The following is a 15,303-nucleotide window of genomic DNA, read 5'->3' on the forward strand; positions in this document are numbered from 1 at the left end:
TGTTTTCTGTGGTGCCTGTGCCTTTTGGTGCTTCTTCCTGTGGTTGAGCTATCTCTTCTTCAGCCATGTCCTGTATATCCTCTTCCTCTTCAACATCTTCGATTTCTACCACCTCTTCAGCTGAGGCGTATTCTGGTGAGCTTGGTTCCTCCTGATTCCTCTCCTGCAGTGTGGTTCCAGACCTCAGGGTGATGGCATTAATGCCTCCCTTCGGATTGGGTAATGGTTGAGTGGGGATTCCAATGGTGCTTGAAGGTTGGTTACTGGAATTTTGTGCTGAACCAAGTTGTGTCAATAAAGCTTGTAGAGTAGAGGTGAAACCATTCAGACTGGCGTTAATATTGTTCACGATGGTATTTTCCATGGCCAGTTGTCTTTTCTCAAAAGCTTGTAATAAATCTTCATTAGAAGATACAGAAGAATGAGTAAACTGAGAGGTTTGCTGCTAATTGTTCGGTGGTCCTTGGTTTTGCCTTAGGTGAGGTGCTCGGTAAGGTTGATTTTGCTGCCTGTTGTTGTTATTATTCCACCTCTGATTTCCCTGATTATCTCTGCCTCCCCTATTATTGTTGTCTCTCCAATTTTGGTTTGAATTGTCCTGCCATCCATGGTTATTATTTCCACTTTGATTGTACCCTTGGTTGAGGCGGTCATAGAAGTTGTGAGTGGATGCCACCATGTTGTCTTCTTGTTGGAGCTGCGGGCATTCATCAGTGTAATGGTTGTAATCAGCACAAATTCCGCAAATTTTTTGTGGAACTAGTTGTTGGTTTTGCTGCGGTTGAGTTTACTGAGCTTGTTGATTCAACTGCATTTGCTTCAGCAGGTTGGTCATCTCACAGATGCTTCGATTTAGAGCAGCAGTCTCTATGCCAGAAGATACTTCTACAATGGCTTTTGAACGACCTTGCTTCATCAGTGGTCTTGTACTTCTTCATAGACCCATTGTTGGCACTTTCTAATGTGGTCTTGTCTTGGGGCCTCATACCTTGTGTGATATAGCTGAGTAGCATGATCTTGTCAATCATGTGGTGGGGGAATGCTTCCAGAAGATTATTGAAGCGCTCCCAATATTCAAAGAGAGTCTCATTATCATCCTGAACAATTGTAGAGATATCCTTCCTCAGTTTATCAGTAACTTCAGATGGAAAGAATTTCTCCAGAAACTCCTTTCTGAGTGTATCCCAGTTGGATACATTTGCTAGAGGTTGAGTGTAGTACCACTCTCTTGCTTTTCCCTCAAGTGAGAACGGAAAAGCTTTCAGCAGAATTGAAGTTTCATCAGTGCCATCACGCCTGACAGTAGAACAGGCTGCTTGGAAATCTCTCAAGTGCTTGATAGGCTCTTGAGCAGGTAGGCCATGAAACTTGGGCATCAAATTTAGCAGTGCGGTCTTTATCTCAAAATCTGTAGCTACCGCTGGATGATGCGCGTGAAACAGTTGCATTGTAAAATCAGGAGCTCCTTCCTCCTGAATGGTAACTCTTCTAGCTGCCATGTTTTCTGCACGTAAAACAACCGAATCAGTAGAACGGGGGCTGGTTTCTTCCTCAGATTCACTTTCAGATCCGCCCTCAGAGTGGGCTAACCTACGTTGTTCTCGCCTTATTCGTGAAATAGTCCTTTCAATTTCAGGATCGAATATTAGCAAGCACGGATCAGGAAGTGAACGCGTCATTTGACGGAAGAAACGTGCAGCTCATAGTAGCTAAATTAAATAAAATTCAAATAAATAAATTCTAATTAATAAAATTAGCACTCTATTGCAACTCCCCGGCAATGGCACCAAAAATTGATGGGAAGCAGAAGCTGGTGAATTAAAAATTTATCAAAATGGTTACGTTGCAAGTATAGTTCTTAACTCACCGAAAATCTGCCTATCAATTTAGAAATATGTCACAGAGAGTTTAAATTAAAATTACGAGTTGCAGAAAAGTGTGCTGTTTTATTAATCAGATGTTCCAAGAAGTTGAGCTAAGTAAATTGGGATTTAAATTGATGAATTTTAAATAATATAAATAAAAGCCTTGACTAGGAATTGATTAGTTAGAATCTCTATCATTGATGGAGTGATTTTGAAGATTGATTTATAATTAACGGTTACTCTGTTTGGTTATCCTTTACTAGGTAAGGGAAAGTCAAACAAGTTGGACTGCCAGATCTATTCACGAGTTACAACCCACTTAGTTCAAAGGGATTGGCGTTGGTGGCAGGATAGCAATCCAACATTTAACCCAACTATAAATTTCTCCTTCAATCCTTCCAACTCAAGAATTCCTTTTAATCAACTCCCTATCAAGTAATGAAACTACTCACGCATTGTAAATAAAGAATCCATGGCACATAAAAGGGAATTAAAAGAAGACATGATTATTGGAATTGAAATTAAATTAAAGAGAAATAATCCTTGCATTAATTAATCATAAAAGTATCTGAATGACAAAATTGAACATAACAAAGAACATGGAAGAATAAAACCAAGATAAGAGAACAAACTAGAGTGATGAAGTCTTGATGAGGAAATAACTCTTCTCAATGTTCCAATGCTAAGATCAATTGAAAATTAAAATCCTAAAAACTAGAGAGAAAAACCTAAGATAGTGAAAAAACTAGATCTAAAACTACTGAATGAATGTCTCTTGTTTTTGCATATTCTCTGACTCTAGTCTGCTGTTCCGGGCCAAAAACTGGGCCGAAATAAATCGCCCCCATCGAATTCTGCAGATTATGCAGATCGCACATGTCACGCGATCGCGTCATCCATGCGGACGCGTCGCTTGCGCTTTCCAATCCGCGCGGCCGCGCAAGCCATGCGGCCGCGTCGCTGCGATTTGCGCTCCTTCGCGCGGTCGCGTGAGCCATGCGACCGCGTCACTTCTCACTGGTTATCTCCTCAAATTCTTGTGTTCCTTCTATTTTTGCTAGCTTCCTCTCCAATCTCCATCTCATTCATGCCCTATAAGGCCTGAAACACTTGACACACAGATCACGACATTGAATGGAATAAAGGAGAATTAAAAGTAATTAATTAAAGTCTCTAGGAAGCAATTTTCAAACATGTACTGAATTTAGGAAGGAAATCTAAATGCATGCTAAATTGATGAATAAGTGGGCAAGGATCATGACAAAACCACACAATTAAACACAATATAAACCATAAAATAGTGGTTTATCAATCATGTTCGGAGAGGAGGTGGAAGTACATGAGGTGATACCTCGAGAGTTGTACAAAGTGGCGGATAAGCCCCCTATCCAAGCAAGGTTTGCTTTCTTTCATCTTATCTGTCACCTATACAATTCAGCTGGAATTGTCATAGAAGGTGACACTCCAATTTAGGAGGACAAGCCTATCACTAAAAGAAGGATGGAGCATACTAGAGAGTTGGCACATGAACCGCAACATGAGCATGTGGAGCTGCCTCAACATGAGATCTCTGGGATGCCTTAAGGGATGTATTTTTCTCCTCAAAGCTATTGGAATCAATGGCATACTTCTGTAGGAGAATTAAGCTCTAACATGAATCAGCTGAGGATGGAGCATCAGGAGCATTCCACCATCCTCATAGAAATTATAGAAGATTAAAGAGCTGTGAGGGAAGAACAATAGAGACAAGGCGTGACATTGAAGACATCAAGCGCTCTATTGGATTCTCTAGAGAAAGTGGTAGTCGCCATCATTAAGGTGGTCCCGTTCCATCAACCCTTGCTTTATGTCATTTTTCTGTTTTTCATTATGTTTTATTGTCTGTTCTCGTGTTCTTATTGCATGATCATTTCTATCTATGTCCTAAAGTTATCAAATGTTCCATATAACTCTCATCTTGCTTAAAAGAAAATTTTATTTGTAAAAGAAAATTAAGATTCATGAATTTCAAGTTTATCTTAAGAATAGTTCAATTATCTTGATGTGGTGGCATTGCTTTTATTTTCTGAATTTATGAATGAACAGTGCATATTTGAAATTGGAGTTAAAGAATGTTGGTCTTGAAAGAATGATAAAAAAGGACAAGTATTATTGGTGATCTGAAAAATCAAAAGAAATTGATTCAAGAAGCAAGAAAAAGCAGCAAAAATAGCAATTTATGCGAAAAAAAATATGCAAAAAAAAAGCAGAAAAAGAAATAAAATGCAGAAAAAGCCAATACCTCTTTAAACCAAAAGGCAAGAGCAAAAAGCCAATAACCCTTTAAAGCAAAAGGCAAGGGTAAAAGGATCCAAGGCTTTGAGCATCAATGGTTATGAGGGCCTAAAAGAAACAAAATCTTAGCCTAAGCACTCCAAAGCAATAGTGTCCCTAACTATATGCTTGTGGTGTGAAGGTGTCAAGTAAAAATCTTGAGACTGAGCAGTTAAAGTCGTGATCCAAAGCAAAAAAGAGTGTGCTTAAAAACTCTGGACACCTCTATCTGGGGATTCTAGCAAAGCTGAATCACAATCCGAAAGGGTTCACCCAGTTAAGTGTTGATACGCAAAAATTAGATTTCACATGTATGAACTAACTAGTAAGTATACCGAGTCACATCAAGTAATAAAACTCATTTGGAGTGAGGTCGACCACATGATGATTGATGGATCAAGCAACTTTAGTGAGGTGATATGTCTAGTTAAGCTAAAATTTATGAATTGAGTGAAATTAAACAAACAGAATGTAAATTGCAAGAATTGTAAATTGTTGAATGTAAATTGACAGAAACTTAAATGGCAAGAAACTTAAATTGCATGAAAAGTAATTTACTGGAAATGTAAATGGGAATTGTGTGCTAGGAAATTAAAGGAAGCAGTGAACTCAAAGCAATTAAATGAAACTCAAGGCAACAAAAATGAAGAACAACAGAAAGATAGATTCATTAGGGATTGGAGATATCATAATCCACCATGAATCAAATGGGTCTCAACTTCTTTCTCAATCATATGAGTATATATATGGCAGATTGTAATTGATTGGATCCCAATTCCTTGGCAACCCAATCTCTCTAATCACAATCAATCTTGCCGATTCCTTGATTCAATTGTCATGAGAAGAGGTTAAGCATGTTCTCTTATCCATAAGCCACACAAATTCTCAAGACCTCAGTTCCTCCCGAATAGTGTTGGTCAAGAGAATTGTGAAGGATAGAGTCCCAATTCTAATGCCTATGATTTCCCTTTTGAGGCTCACACAAGCATTCAATAGATTCGAACCCCCTTCCAGAGTGAATGAATCTCAAGCAAAACAGAGGATATCCTATAGCTACCCAACCGGATTGAGAAAAAGAAGAAGTTCACTCAATCATGTGAACTGTAATAGAGCTCCTCCCCTAATTAAGTGGGGTTCAATTTATCATTGCTCTAAGAACACTTGCAGGAAATATAAATTGCATGAAAGTAAATCAAGCTCAATAGGAATGGAAATGTAAACTTGGCAGAAAGGAAAATTGCAGAAGAGAAGTGTAAGAAATTGAAATTGCATAAGCTAAACTGAATTCAATACAACTGAAATGTAAAAGTGCAGAAAAGAAAAAGTGTATCAAAATAAAATCCTAAGCTAAGCTCTCTAGAGTCTCTAATCCTCCAAGAGAGCTCTGGAGTCTCTAATCCTCCAGCCTCTACTCCTACTGTACTGACTGAACCTTCCTTTTTCAAATATGAAACTAAAGCCTTTATATAGGCTTTCCTAAATTACAAATTGAAATGAAATTGAAAACAAATTACAATTAAATGAAAATTCCTATTCTAGATGCTTTTTGTGCCTTTGATTAAGTGATGTTAATGGGCTCTGCTTGCTTGAAGTTTAAATGGACTTGCAGTGAAGTTAATTAAATCAGAATTTTGCTTCCAGGAGAGCGTAGCGTTCTTTTGGAGAGCAGAGTGCATTTACACCCACACGCACGCGTCACCCACGCGTACACGTGACCTTCAGCATTTACACTTGTGACACGTACGCGTTACCCACGCGTGCATGTCGCCTTCAGCGCTCTAGAGAAGAACGTAGCATTCGCGCTAAGTGTGTAAGAACCGCAACTAATCAACCGGTTAATTAAGTAATTAATATTGCCCAAATTAGACTTCGAAAAGTTAGAGTGAAAATTTGAGGATTTATAGTTTTTCCAAGTTGGGCCCAAGCCCAACATATAAAAGGTTCATTAATGAACCCATTTCAGCATAACACACGAACAAACACACTCATACATGCTGAAAAGAGAAGGGAGAAACCCAATGGTTACTATTCATTGTCAACTTCCAAAGCTCATATCTTGAGCTAGAGAGCTCCGATCGCCGTGCCGTTTACGGCTACGCGTTTCTTGTGAAGAGCTCTACAAAACCCACCCAAGAAACCTTCAAGGTAATCACGAAATCTTCCCAGTTTCTCTCTTGAAAATTTTGGGTACTTAGGGTTTGTGCCTAAATGAGTTTTTGTGATTCTTGGTGTTTAGGTTTGCTCTAATCCTTACTTAGCCTTGGATTCTTGCTAGTAAATCTGTTGAAGAAGGTAAGGGCCACTAAACCTTTGTGAATTTATGTATGATTGGAACCCTAGGTTGATTTGAGGTGATTTATATGTATATAGTTTGATTATTGTGGCTTTAGGAGCTCTTGGAACTTAATTGTGCTTATTGGAGTGGATTTGAAAGCTTGGATTGTGGTTGGAAGCTTGTTTGTGCTAAGTTGGAATTTGGGTGCATAAAGGGGAATCGGCCAAAGTATAGTTTTGGTTTCCTCTATGTAGTATATAATATTCATGGACACATAGGCTAGTGACCAATAAGATAGGTTGAACTGAAATGATGGATGGTGTGTTATATGATGATGAATTGATGATTGTTGGGTTGATTGTGATGAATTTTAATGATATGTTGATATTGAATGAATATATGGATTGGAAGTTGGTTCCTTATGATAATTGTAGTATGATGACTTATGAAAAGGTGAGTGTGATGGTGATTTTGATCATAAGTATTATATGGTTGATGTTGGAATTGAAAGTAATAAAATGAGAAGGAGAATGTGATAAGGTTGGTGTATTATGATACAATAGGTACATTTTGATGAAAAATGGAGTTTTGGATGGTATGGTATGGTTTGGGATGTGTATGGTAAGAAATTGTGTAAGTTGTAAAGTTTGGCAAAATTGAGTTTTTGGTGAACTTTGCTCGATCATAACTTTTGCCTCTATTTTCAAAATTGATTGAAATTTGTTTATAATTAAAGATCCTTGAAAACTCTTTAAATTGATATAAAATTTGTAAAAATTGAAACTTTGTAGAGGAAGTTATGATCCTTCAAAGTTGGTGTTAAAAATCTGAAATTCTGCAAAGTTGCAGAATTTCAATATTTGCTGATATGTGCGGGCGCACACTCTCGTGCGGACGCACACCCCTACAAGTATTTCGACTTGTGCAGACGCACACACCTGTGCGCACGCACAGGCAAGGAAGTGCGTTCTATTCGCAGCACCAGCACAGCTTGTGCGCACGCTTATCCAAGGAAAAACTTCAACCTGTGCAGACGCACAGGTTTGTATGGACGCACACATCGAAAAGGTCAGTCTGTTAGGGGCGCTGGCACAGGTTGTGCGAGTGCACAGATCCTTGTAAAATTTACACCTGTGCATACGCACACCCCTGTGTGTACGCACGCATTTCAAAACTCTCAGGAGTGTGCGCATGCACAAACCCTTGTGCAGCCACACACGTCCTATTTCTCAAAAATTTATTTGTTTTCAACTATTCTACCTTCCCAACATGGTTGTAAGCTTCTAAAATATCATGTTAAAACTTATGGGCTTAATTTTGAGTATTGAAACATGGGATGTAACTTAAGGTTTCTAGAACTTGGTTTTATAATAAATTAGAAAATGGAGGCTTAGAATTCTGGCATGCTGAGAAATGATTTGACGTTGGGTGGAGGATGAGTGATATATGAGATAAGGAATGATGAACTTTTGACCTTGGAAATTGAGTTATGAAAGAGACAGTGGTTGAGACGAGTCGAGGACTCGGATTGAGACGATGGATCTCTGTATACTGAAAATGTTTTTCGAAAATCACTGAAATATTGTTTTCACTGAGAATATGAGACGCTATGCGCCCGGCAGGGACAGCGGTTGGATCCCACCTGTCGAGGTAGTGGCAGTGGCGTAAGGGCGGTGGTTCGTCCCGCTTGCGTTGAGATGTGAGGTCTGTGGCAAGTGTATCCCGCTCGCATCCCTTCGGACCTATAGAGCGTACAAGCGCCGGTACCTGGACAGTGATCCGGGCACTATATCTCGAGGGTTCCCATATGAGTAATCGGAAGGGCGACGTCTCCAAGGAGATGTGTCGGGTTGGCAGTTGAACCGACAATGTGATATCACAGCCAGTAGGGCAGGTATTCATCATATGCATTTCCTATATGTTTGTTTTCTTTGCCGACTCTTAATTGTATGCCTAATTGAATAACATGTCTATTTGCTTACTTGATCTAATTGCCTTGTATGTTGTTACTTGTGAATTACTTGCATTGTTATTAATTGTGCTTTCTGCTGGGATTGAGGAGGTTTGGAAGGCGGTGGCAATGGGATCGCATGGAGGATAGGTTGGTGAAGGCTGTGGGATAGCGATGTTTGTTTAGAATTAGAACTCCCTTAAGATAGTTGATGCCAGGGCATCTTGGCCAGTTTCACTGACCTTTTCTTTACTGTTTTTAGGTTAGTTTCATGCATTCTCTTAGGAAATAAGCTAGTTTTGGGTAGATATTCACTTACACCTCGATTCAAGCATACGTTGTGCATTTTACATTATTTCATGAGGATTTTGCATGAGTTTAGTGAAAATTGTATGCTGCATTACCCATGACTTGTACTAGAACTTTGATGCACTCTATTGCTTGATTTCAGGACCAAAGGAAGCAAGGAATAGGAGGTAACTTGCAAAGTTAATGAGAAAAGTGATTGCCAATAACGCTCTCAAAGCCATCATTGACCACGTTAAGAGTCACGTTAACAAAGTTAACATGAACTCTAATGGGAGAGGGGAAGTTGAGCCAACGTTAGTGACACTTAACATTATCACTAACGTTGGCAAATGCTCACAAGTGGCCACGTTAGAGTCCACGTTAACTTAGTTAACGTGGCCTCTAACGTTAAAAGGGGGAAGAAACGCCAACGTTAGTGACATTCAACATTGTCACTAATGTTGGCCTAAGGAGAAACATACCACGTTAACTCCCACGTTAACTTGGTTAACGTGGGAGCTAACGTAAGAAGCAAGAATGGTCGACAACGTTAGTGACACCCAACATTGTCACTAACATTGGAAGCAACCACATAACCCCCAAGGAGCCACGTTAACTCAGTCAACGTGGAAGCTAACATTGATGAGTGAAAGAAATGCCAACGTTAGTGACATTCAACATTGTCACTAACGTTGGGGATGGCTAAGCATGGCCACGTTAGAAGCCACGTTAACCTAGTTAACGTGGACTCTAACGTGAGACATAGGGGCACCTTGGAACGTTAGTGACAATGTTGAGTGGCACTAACGTTCTCAAAGGATGGCAAGCCCACGTTAAAGAGCCACGTTAACTAAGTTAACGTGGGCTCTAACGTGGGAACAAAGGTGGCTTTTCAAAGTTATTGGGAATGTTAAGTCTCAATAACGTGTGTGAAGGACTTAGAGGCAACGTTAGTGGCAACATTTGTGCCACTAACGTTGAAGTTAACGTGGCTTTTACTTAGGAACATTAGTGAGAAAGTTGATTGTCACTAACGTTCTCGAACTCATATTTTCACTAAACGTTAACACCCCTAACGTCTTGAGCTAAAGTCTCTGCCCACTTCACACTTTCTCTCTGCAAGTAAAGCCAAGCCCAAATAAAGAAGAGAACTGCTTCAAACTCAAGATCCAAAGGCCCAAGACTTGAAGAGCCAACCAGAAGCTGAGAAAAGTAGTATATATAGGAGTAGCTTTGAATTGTTGAGGGGGTTCAAAAAGTTGGAAAAAAGAACTACTCTCTGTATTTTACCTTCTCTGCATTTTCTAGTTTTATGATGTATTCTCCATCTTTGTTTTCATTTTCTAGAGCTATGAACAACTAAATCCCTTTCATTGGGTTAGGGAGCTCTGTTGTAATTTGATGGATCAATACTAATTTTCATTATTCTTCTTCTATCTTTTCTCTTGATTTTACTTGAAAGCTTTCGATCTTCATCCAATTGGGTAGTTATCTTGGAAAAGAAGCTATTCAAACTTAGATCTCTTTTGAACCTTGAAAGAGGAATGAAGAGATCAAGCTAGAAATGCTTTCTCATGCTGGACCAAATTGGGTTTGGATGGGTATGTGACTATAACCCTCTCAATACTTGATTTGGGAAATGCATGTGGTATAATCAGTGACCATATTTCATCTCTTCTCATGAGCAATTGACCAAGGAATTGGCTATTGATCAAGATTTGAGAGATTGAATTTGTAATTCAATCAATTAAGATTGCCAAGGAGATCAATGAGTGCATTGATTGAGGAAGAGATGAAAATGAACTTGATCCGTAGGATTGCAATATCTCCTAAGCCCAATGAACTCCCCATCTCTGATCTTACCCATTCTCTTTAATTTCTGCCATTTACTTTTATGAGCAAATCCCCCATTCCCATTTACAATTCTGCAATTTACTTTCAGTCATTTACTTCCAGTCCTTTAATTTTAGCATTTACTTTTCTGTTATTTACATTCCCGCCATTTTATTTTCTGCAACTCTCAACCCAAATTCTGGATTCGCTCAACTAGAACATTCTTCTAATTAAAGTTGCTTGATCAATCAATCCCTGTGGGATTCGACCTCACTCTATTGTGAGTTTTTACTTGACGACAAATTCGGTACACTTGCCGAAGGAAATTTGTTGAGAGACAGTTTCCACCCGCATCAAGTTTATCGCGCCGTTGCTGGGGATTGATTGTGCATCAATAATGATTAAATTGGAAGATCACTAGATTGAGCATTTTTATTTTGTGAATTTCATTTTCTGTTTGAGTGATTTACTTTCTGTTTTAGTTAAACTTCTTCCCTTTCCTATCTACTCTTTTGTTTTTCTTTGTTATTTTCAATTCTGTTTGCTAACCCACTAACTGTTTGATATATTGCATCACCCACAACTAACAGTAATTTTGACAAAAAAATACTTTCTGCACCTATCTTTTCTTGCTTGCACTTGATGGTTGTATGACAGGGAGAAGAAGCGGGGCTTCAACTTCCTTCGATTCTGAACATGAGAGGACCTTCCTTAGATTAAGGAGGGAGGCAAGAGGAAAGAAAGTGGTTGGTGCTGAGGAAAAGGAGGAATTCTTTGAACCAAACATGGAAGACAACATGGAAAACCATCATGAAGAAGAGGATCACAACCATGGGGGAGGAGGTAGAGCAAATCATGCTGGTGAGGATAGAAGACTTTTGGGCTCTTACATCAATCCAAACCCAGGCAATTGTAGAAGTAGCATCCAAAAGCCAACAATCCATGCCAACAACTTTGAACTTAAACCACAGCTCATCACCCTTGTTCAGAACAACTGTTCGTTTGGAGGAGGTGTTCAAGAAGACCCCAATCAACATCTAACCACCTTCCTGAGGATATGTGACACAGTGAAGTCTAATGGTGTTCATCCTGACACCTATAGACTACTCTTGTTTCCATTCTCACTTAAGGATAAAGCAGCCAAATGGCTGAAGTCTTTCCCAAAGGAGAGCTTGACAACTTGGGAGGATGTGGTGAACAAATTCTTAGCAAGATTTTACCCTCCTCAACGAATCAATAGGCTGAGAGCTGAGGTTCAAACTTTCAGGCAACAAGATGGTGAGACTCTATATGAAGCATGGGAGAGGTTCAAGGACTTAACAAGGAGGTGTCCACCTGACATGTTCAACGAATGGGTGCAACTGCACATTTTCTATGAAGGGCTCTCTTATGAGTCAAAGAAGGCCGTAGACCATTCATCCGGAGGATCTTTGAACAAGAAGAAGACTATTGAGGAAGCCATAGATGTTATTGAAACAGTAGCAGAGAATGACTACTTCTATGCTTCCGAAAGAGGGAACACAAGAGGAGTAATGGAGCTAAACAATGTAGATGCTCTGTTGGCCCAAAACAAGCTCATTACCCAGCAACTGGATGACCTCACCAAGAAGATGGAGAGGAACCAAGTAGCAGCAATCTCCACTTCATCAACAACCCAAGAAGGAGTGAATGAAGAAGCAGAGGGTAGTCAGGAGCAAGCCAACTACATTGGGAATTCACCAAGGCAAAACTATGATCCATACTCCAAGACCTACAACCCTGGATGGAGAAACCACCCAAACTTTGGGTGGGGAAGTCAGCAAGATCAAAACCAAGACCAGAGATGTTACAACTCCAACAACAATGCAGCTCACCAACAATTCACACAGAGGACATCTCAACACCCCCACAACAACACTTCTCCACATGCCTATCAAAACCAAAACAGCACATCTGCTCCGAATCACCCTTCAATTGATGACAAGCTCTCTAATATTGAAACCTTACTTGAAGGAGTATGCAAAGACATTCGAAACAGTAAAGCATTTCGAGAGGAAGTGCAGTCAAATATGCAGAATCAAAATGCTGCCATCAAGAAATTGGAGACACAAATCGGCTATCTATTTAAGCAGCTTCCTAACCACAACCTTTGCAATGATGCCAATTCAAGCGAAAGGGAGGAATGTCAAGCTATCACACTTAGGAGTGGGAAGGAACTGAAGGAACTGCCCCAAAAACCACAAGAAGAAGGCTCAAATAAAAAGGGAGAAGAGCAAGATGGAGTTCAACCTCCCACGCCAAGTCCGCCGAAAGAAAAAGGGATGCCACAACTGAACATCTCAAGAGCTCCATATCCCCAGCTATTGAAGAAAAAGGAAGATGACAACCAGTTCTTGAGATTTTTGGAAATCTTCAAGAAACTACAAATCAACATACCCTTTGCTGAAGCCATAGAACAAATGCCACTCTATGCCAAGTTTTTGAAGGAACTAATGACTAAGAAGAGAAGCTGGAATAATAATGAGACTATGATACTAACCGAAGAGTGTAGTGCTATCATTCAGCACAAACTACCCCAGAAATTGAAGGATCCTGGGAGTTTTCAGATCCCTTGTATTATAGGGGAAATCACAGTAGAGAAGGCTCTTTGTGACTTAGGGGCCAACATTAATTTGATGTCAGTAGCTATGATGAGAAAGATGAAAATTGAGGAGGCTAAACCAACAAAAATGGCCCTACAACTGGCAGATCGATCGTTCAAATTCCCTCATGGGGTAATAGAGGATTTGCTGGTAAAAGTGGGAGATTTCATATTTCTAGCAGATTTTGTGGTGCTGGACATGCAGGAGGACGCCAAGACCTCCATCATCCTGGGAAGGCCATTCTTGGCCACTGCTAGAGCTGTCATTGATGTTCAGAAGGGTGACCTCACCCTGAGATTACACAATGAAAAGATGACATTCAATGTGTTCAAGGCCATGAGTTACCCACCAGAACAATTGGGGGAATGTATGAGGTTAGATGCACTAGAGGATGAAGTGCAGGAGAATTTTGAAGAAGAAGAACTTGAAGAGGACGAGAGATTGATGGAGGAAGAATCTGAATCAAGTGAAGAGGTGGCCACAGCAGAAACTCATATACCAGATGCACCAAAGGAAGGGAACGAAAAGTCAGAAGCACCCAAACTTGAACTCAAAGCACTGCCACCCACTCTCAAATATGCATATCTAGGAGAAAATGAAAACTACCCAGTGATCATAAATTCATCTCTCAGTCAAGATCAAGAGGACGACCTACTCAAAGTGCTGCAGGAGCACAAGGATGCCATTGGATGGACCCTTGCTGACTTGAAGGGAATCAGTTCAGCCATATGCATGCATAAAATACTATTGGAAGATGATGCTAAGCCATCCATTCAATCCCAAAGAAGGCTGAACCCAATCATGAAGGAAGTGGTACAGAAAGAGGTTATCAAGCTTTGGCAAGGAGGGGTCATATACCCAATTTCGGACAGCCCTTGGGTTAGCCCCGTACATGTTGTGCCCAAGAAGGGAGGAATCACTGTGGTTCCCAATGAGAAGAACGAACTCATACCTACAAGGACCGTCATAGGATGGCGGATGTGCATAGACTACAGAAAACTCAATGAGGCTACACGAAAAGATCATTTTCCCCTTCCATTCATGGATCAGATGTTGGAAAGACTTGCAGGGCACGCATATTATTATTTTCTCGACGGTTATTCAGGATATAACCAAATAGTGGTTGATCCCAGAGACCAAGAGAAAACCTCATTTACTTGTCTGTATGGAGTGTTTGCCTATAGGCGCATGCTATTTGGGCTATGTAATGCACCTGCAACTTTCCAACGCTGCATGCTTTCTATCTTTTCAGATATGATAGAAAAATTCATTGAAGTTTTTATGGATGATTTCTCGGTATTCGGAGATTCCTTTCCTAGTTGCCTACATCACCTCGCCTTGGTATTGAAAAGATGCCAAGAGACCAATTTGGTCTTGAACTGGGGAAAATGTCACTTTATGGTGACAGGAGGAATAGTCCTTGGTCACAAGGTCTCCCACCAAGGCATTGAGGTTGATAGAGCTAAAGTAGAACTTATTGAAAAACTACCTCCACCAGTGATGTCAAGGCAATTAGGAGTTTTTTAGGGCATGCTGGTTTTTACAGAAGGTTCATCAAAGATTTTTCAAAGATAGCCAAGCCCTTAAGCAATCTCCTTGTATCTGATACACCATTTATCTTTGATGAAACATGCATGCTAGCATTTGCACATTTGAAAATGAGGTTGTCCTCTGCTCCTATCATTTCCCCACCTGATTGGAACCTACCATTTGAATTGATTGTGATGCATCTGATTTTGTAGTTGGGGCAGTGTTAGGACAAAGGAAAGATAACTTAGTTCATGTGATATACTATGCTAGCAAAGTCCTTAATGAAACTCAAAGAAATTATACCACTACTGAAAAGGAGTTGCTAGCAATAGTTTTTGCATTTGACAAATTTAGATCATACCTCATTGGTGCTAAAGTGATTGTCTTTACAGATCACACAGCACTTAAATATTTGTTTGCCAAGCAAGAATCAAAGCCAAGACTAATAAGGTGGATCTTACTGTTGCAGGAATTCAATATTAAAATCAGAGACAAGAAAGGAGTGGAGAACAAGGTGGCAGATCACCTATCCAGAATCCCTCATGATCAAGGTGGAGGAAATGATACAAATGTGAACGAGCTCTTCCTTGATGAGCAGTTGATGACAGTTCACAAAGCACCATGGTT

The 15,303-nt window shown here is 40.0% G+C and overlaps 2 non-coding genes across 2 annotated transcripts; one reads left to right on the forward strand and one right to left on the reverse strand.

Moving 5' to 3' along the window:
• The first annotated feature begins 1,022 nt into the window (after positions 1-1,022).
• LOC112752772 (small nucleolar RNA R71) lies at positions 1,023-1,130 on the forward strand. Its single transcript, XR_003177189.1, has one exon. It is a non-coding gene; the product is annotated as a small nucleolar RNA R71 (small nucleolar RNA).
• Positions 1,131-11,763: 10,633 nt separating this feature from the next.
• Positions 11,764-11,867, reverse strand: LOC112753457 (small nucleolar RNA R71). Its single transcript, XR_003177845.1, has one exon. It is a non-coding gene; the product is annotated as a small nucleolar RNA R71 (small nucleolar RNA).
• Positions 11,868-15,303: the final 3,436 nt, after the last annotated feature.

This window comes from Arachis hypogaea, chromosome 15 (genome assembly GCF_003086295.3).
Source record: "Arachis hypogaea cultivar Tifrunner chromosome 15, arahy.Tifrunner.gnm2.J5K5, whole genome shotgun sequence".
Taxonomy (NCBI): Eukaryota; Viridiplantae; Streptophyta; class Magnoliopsida; order Fabales; family Fabaceae; genus Arachis; species Arachis hypogaea.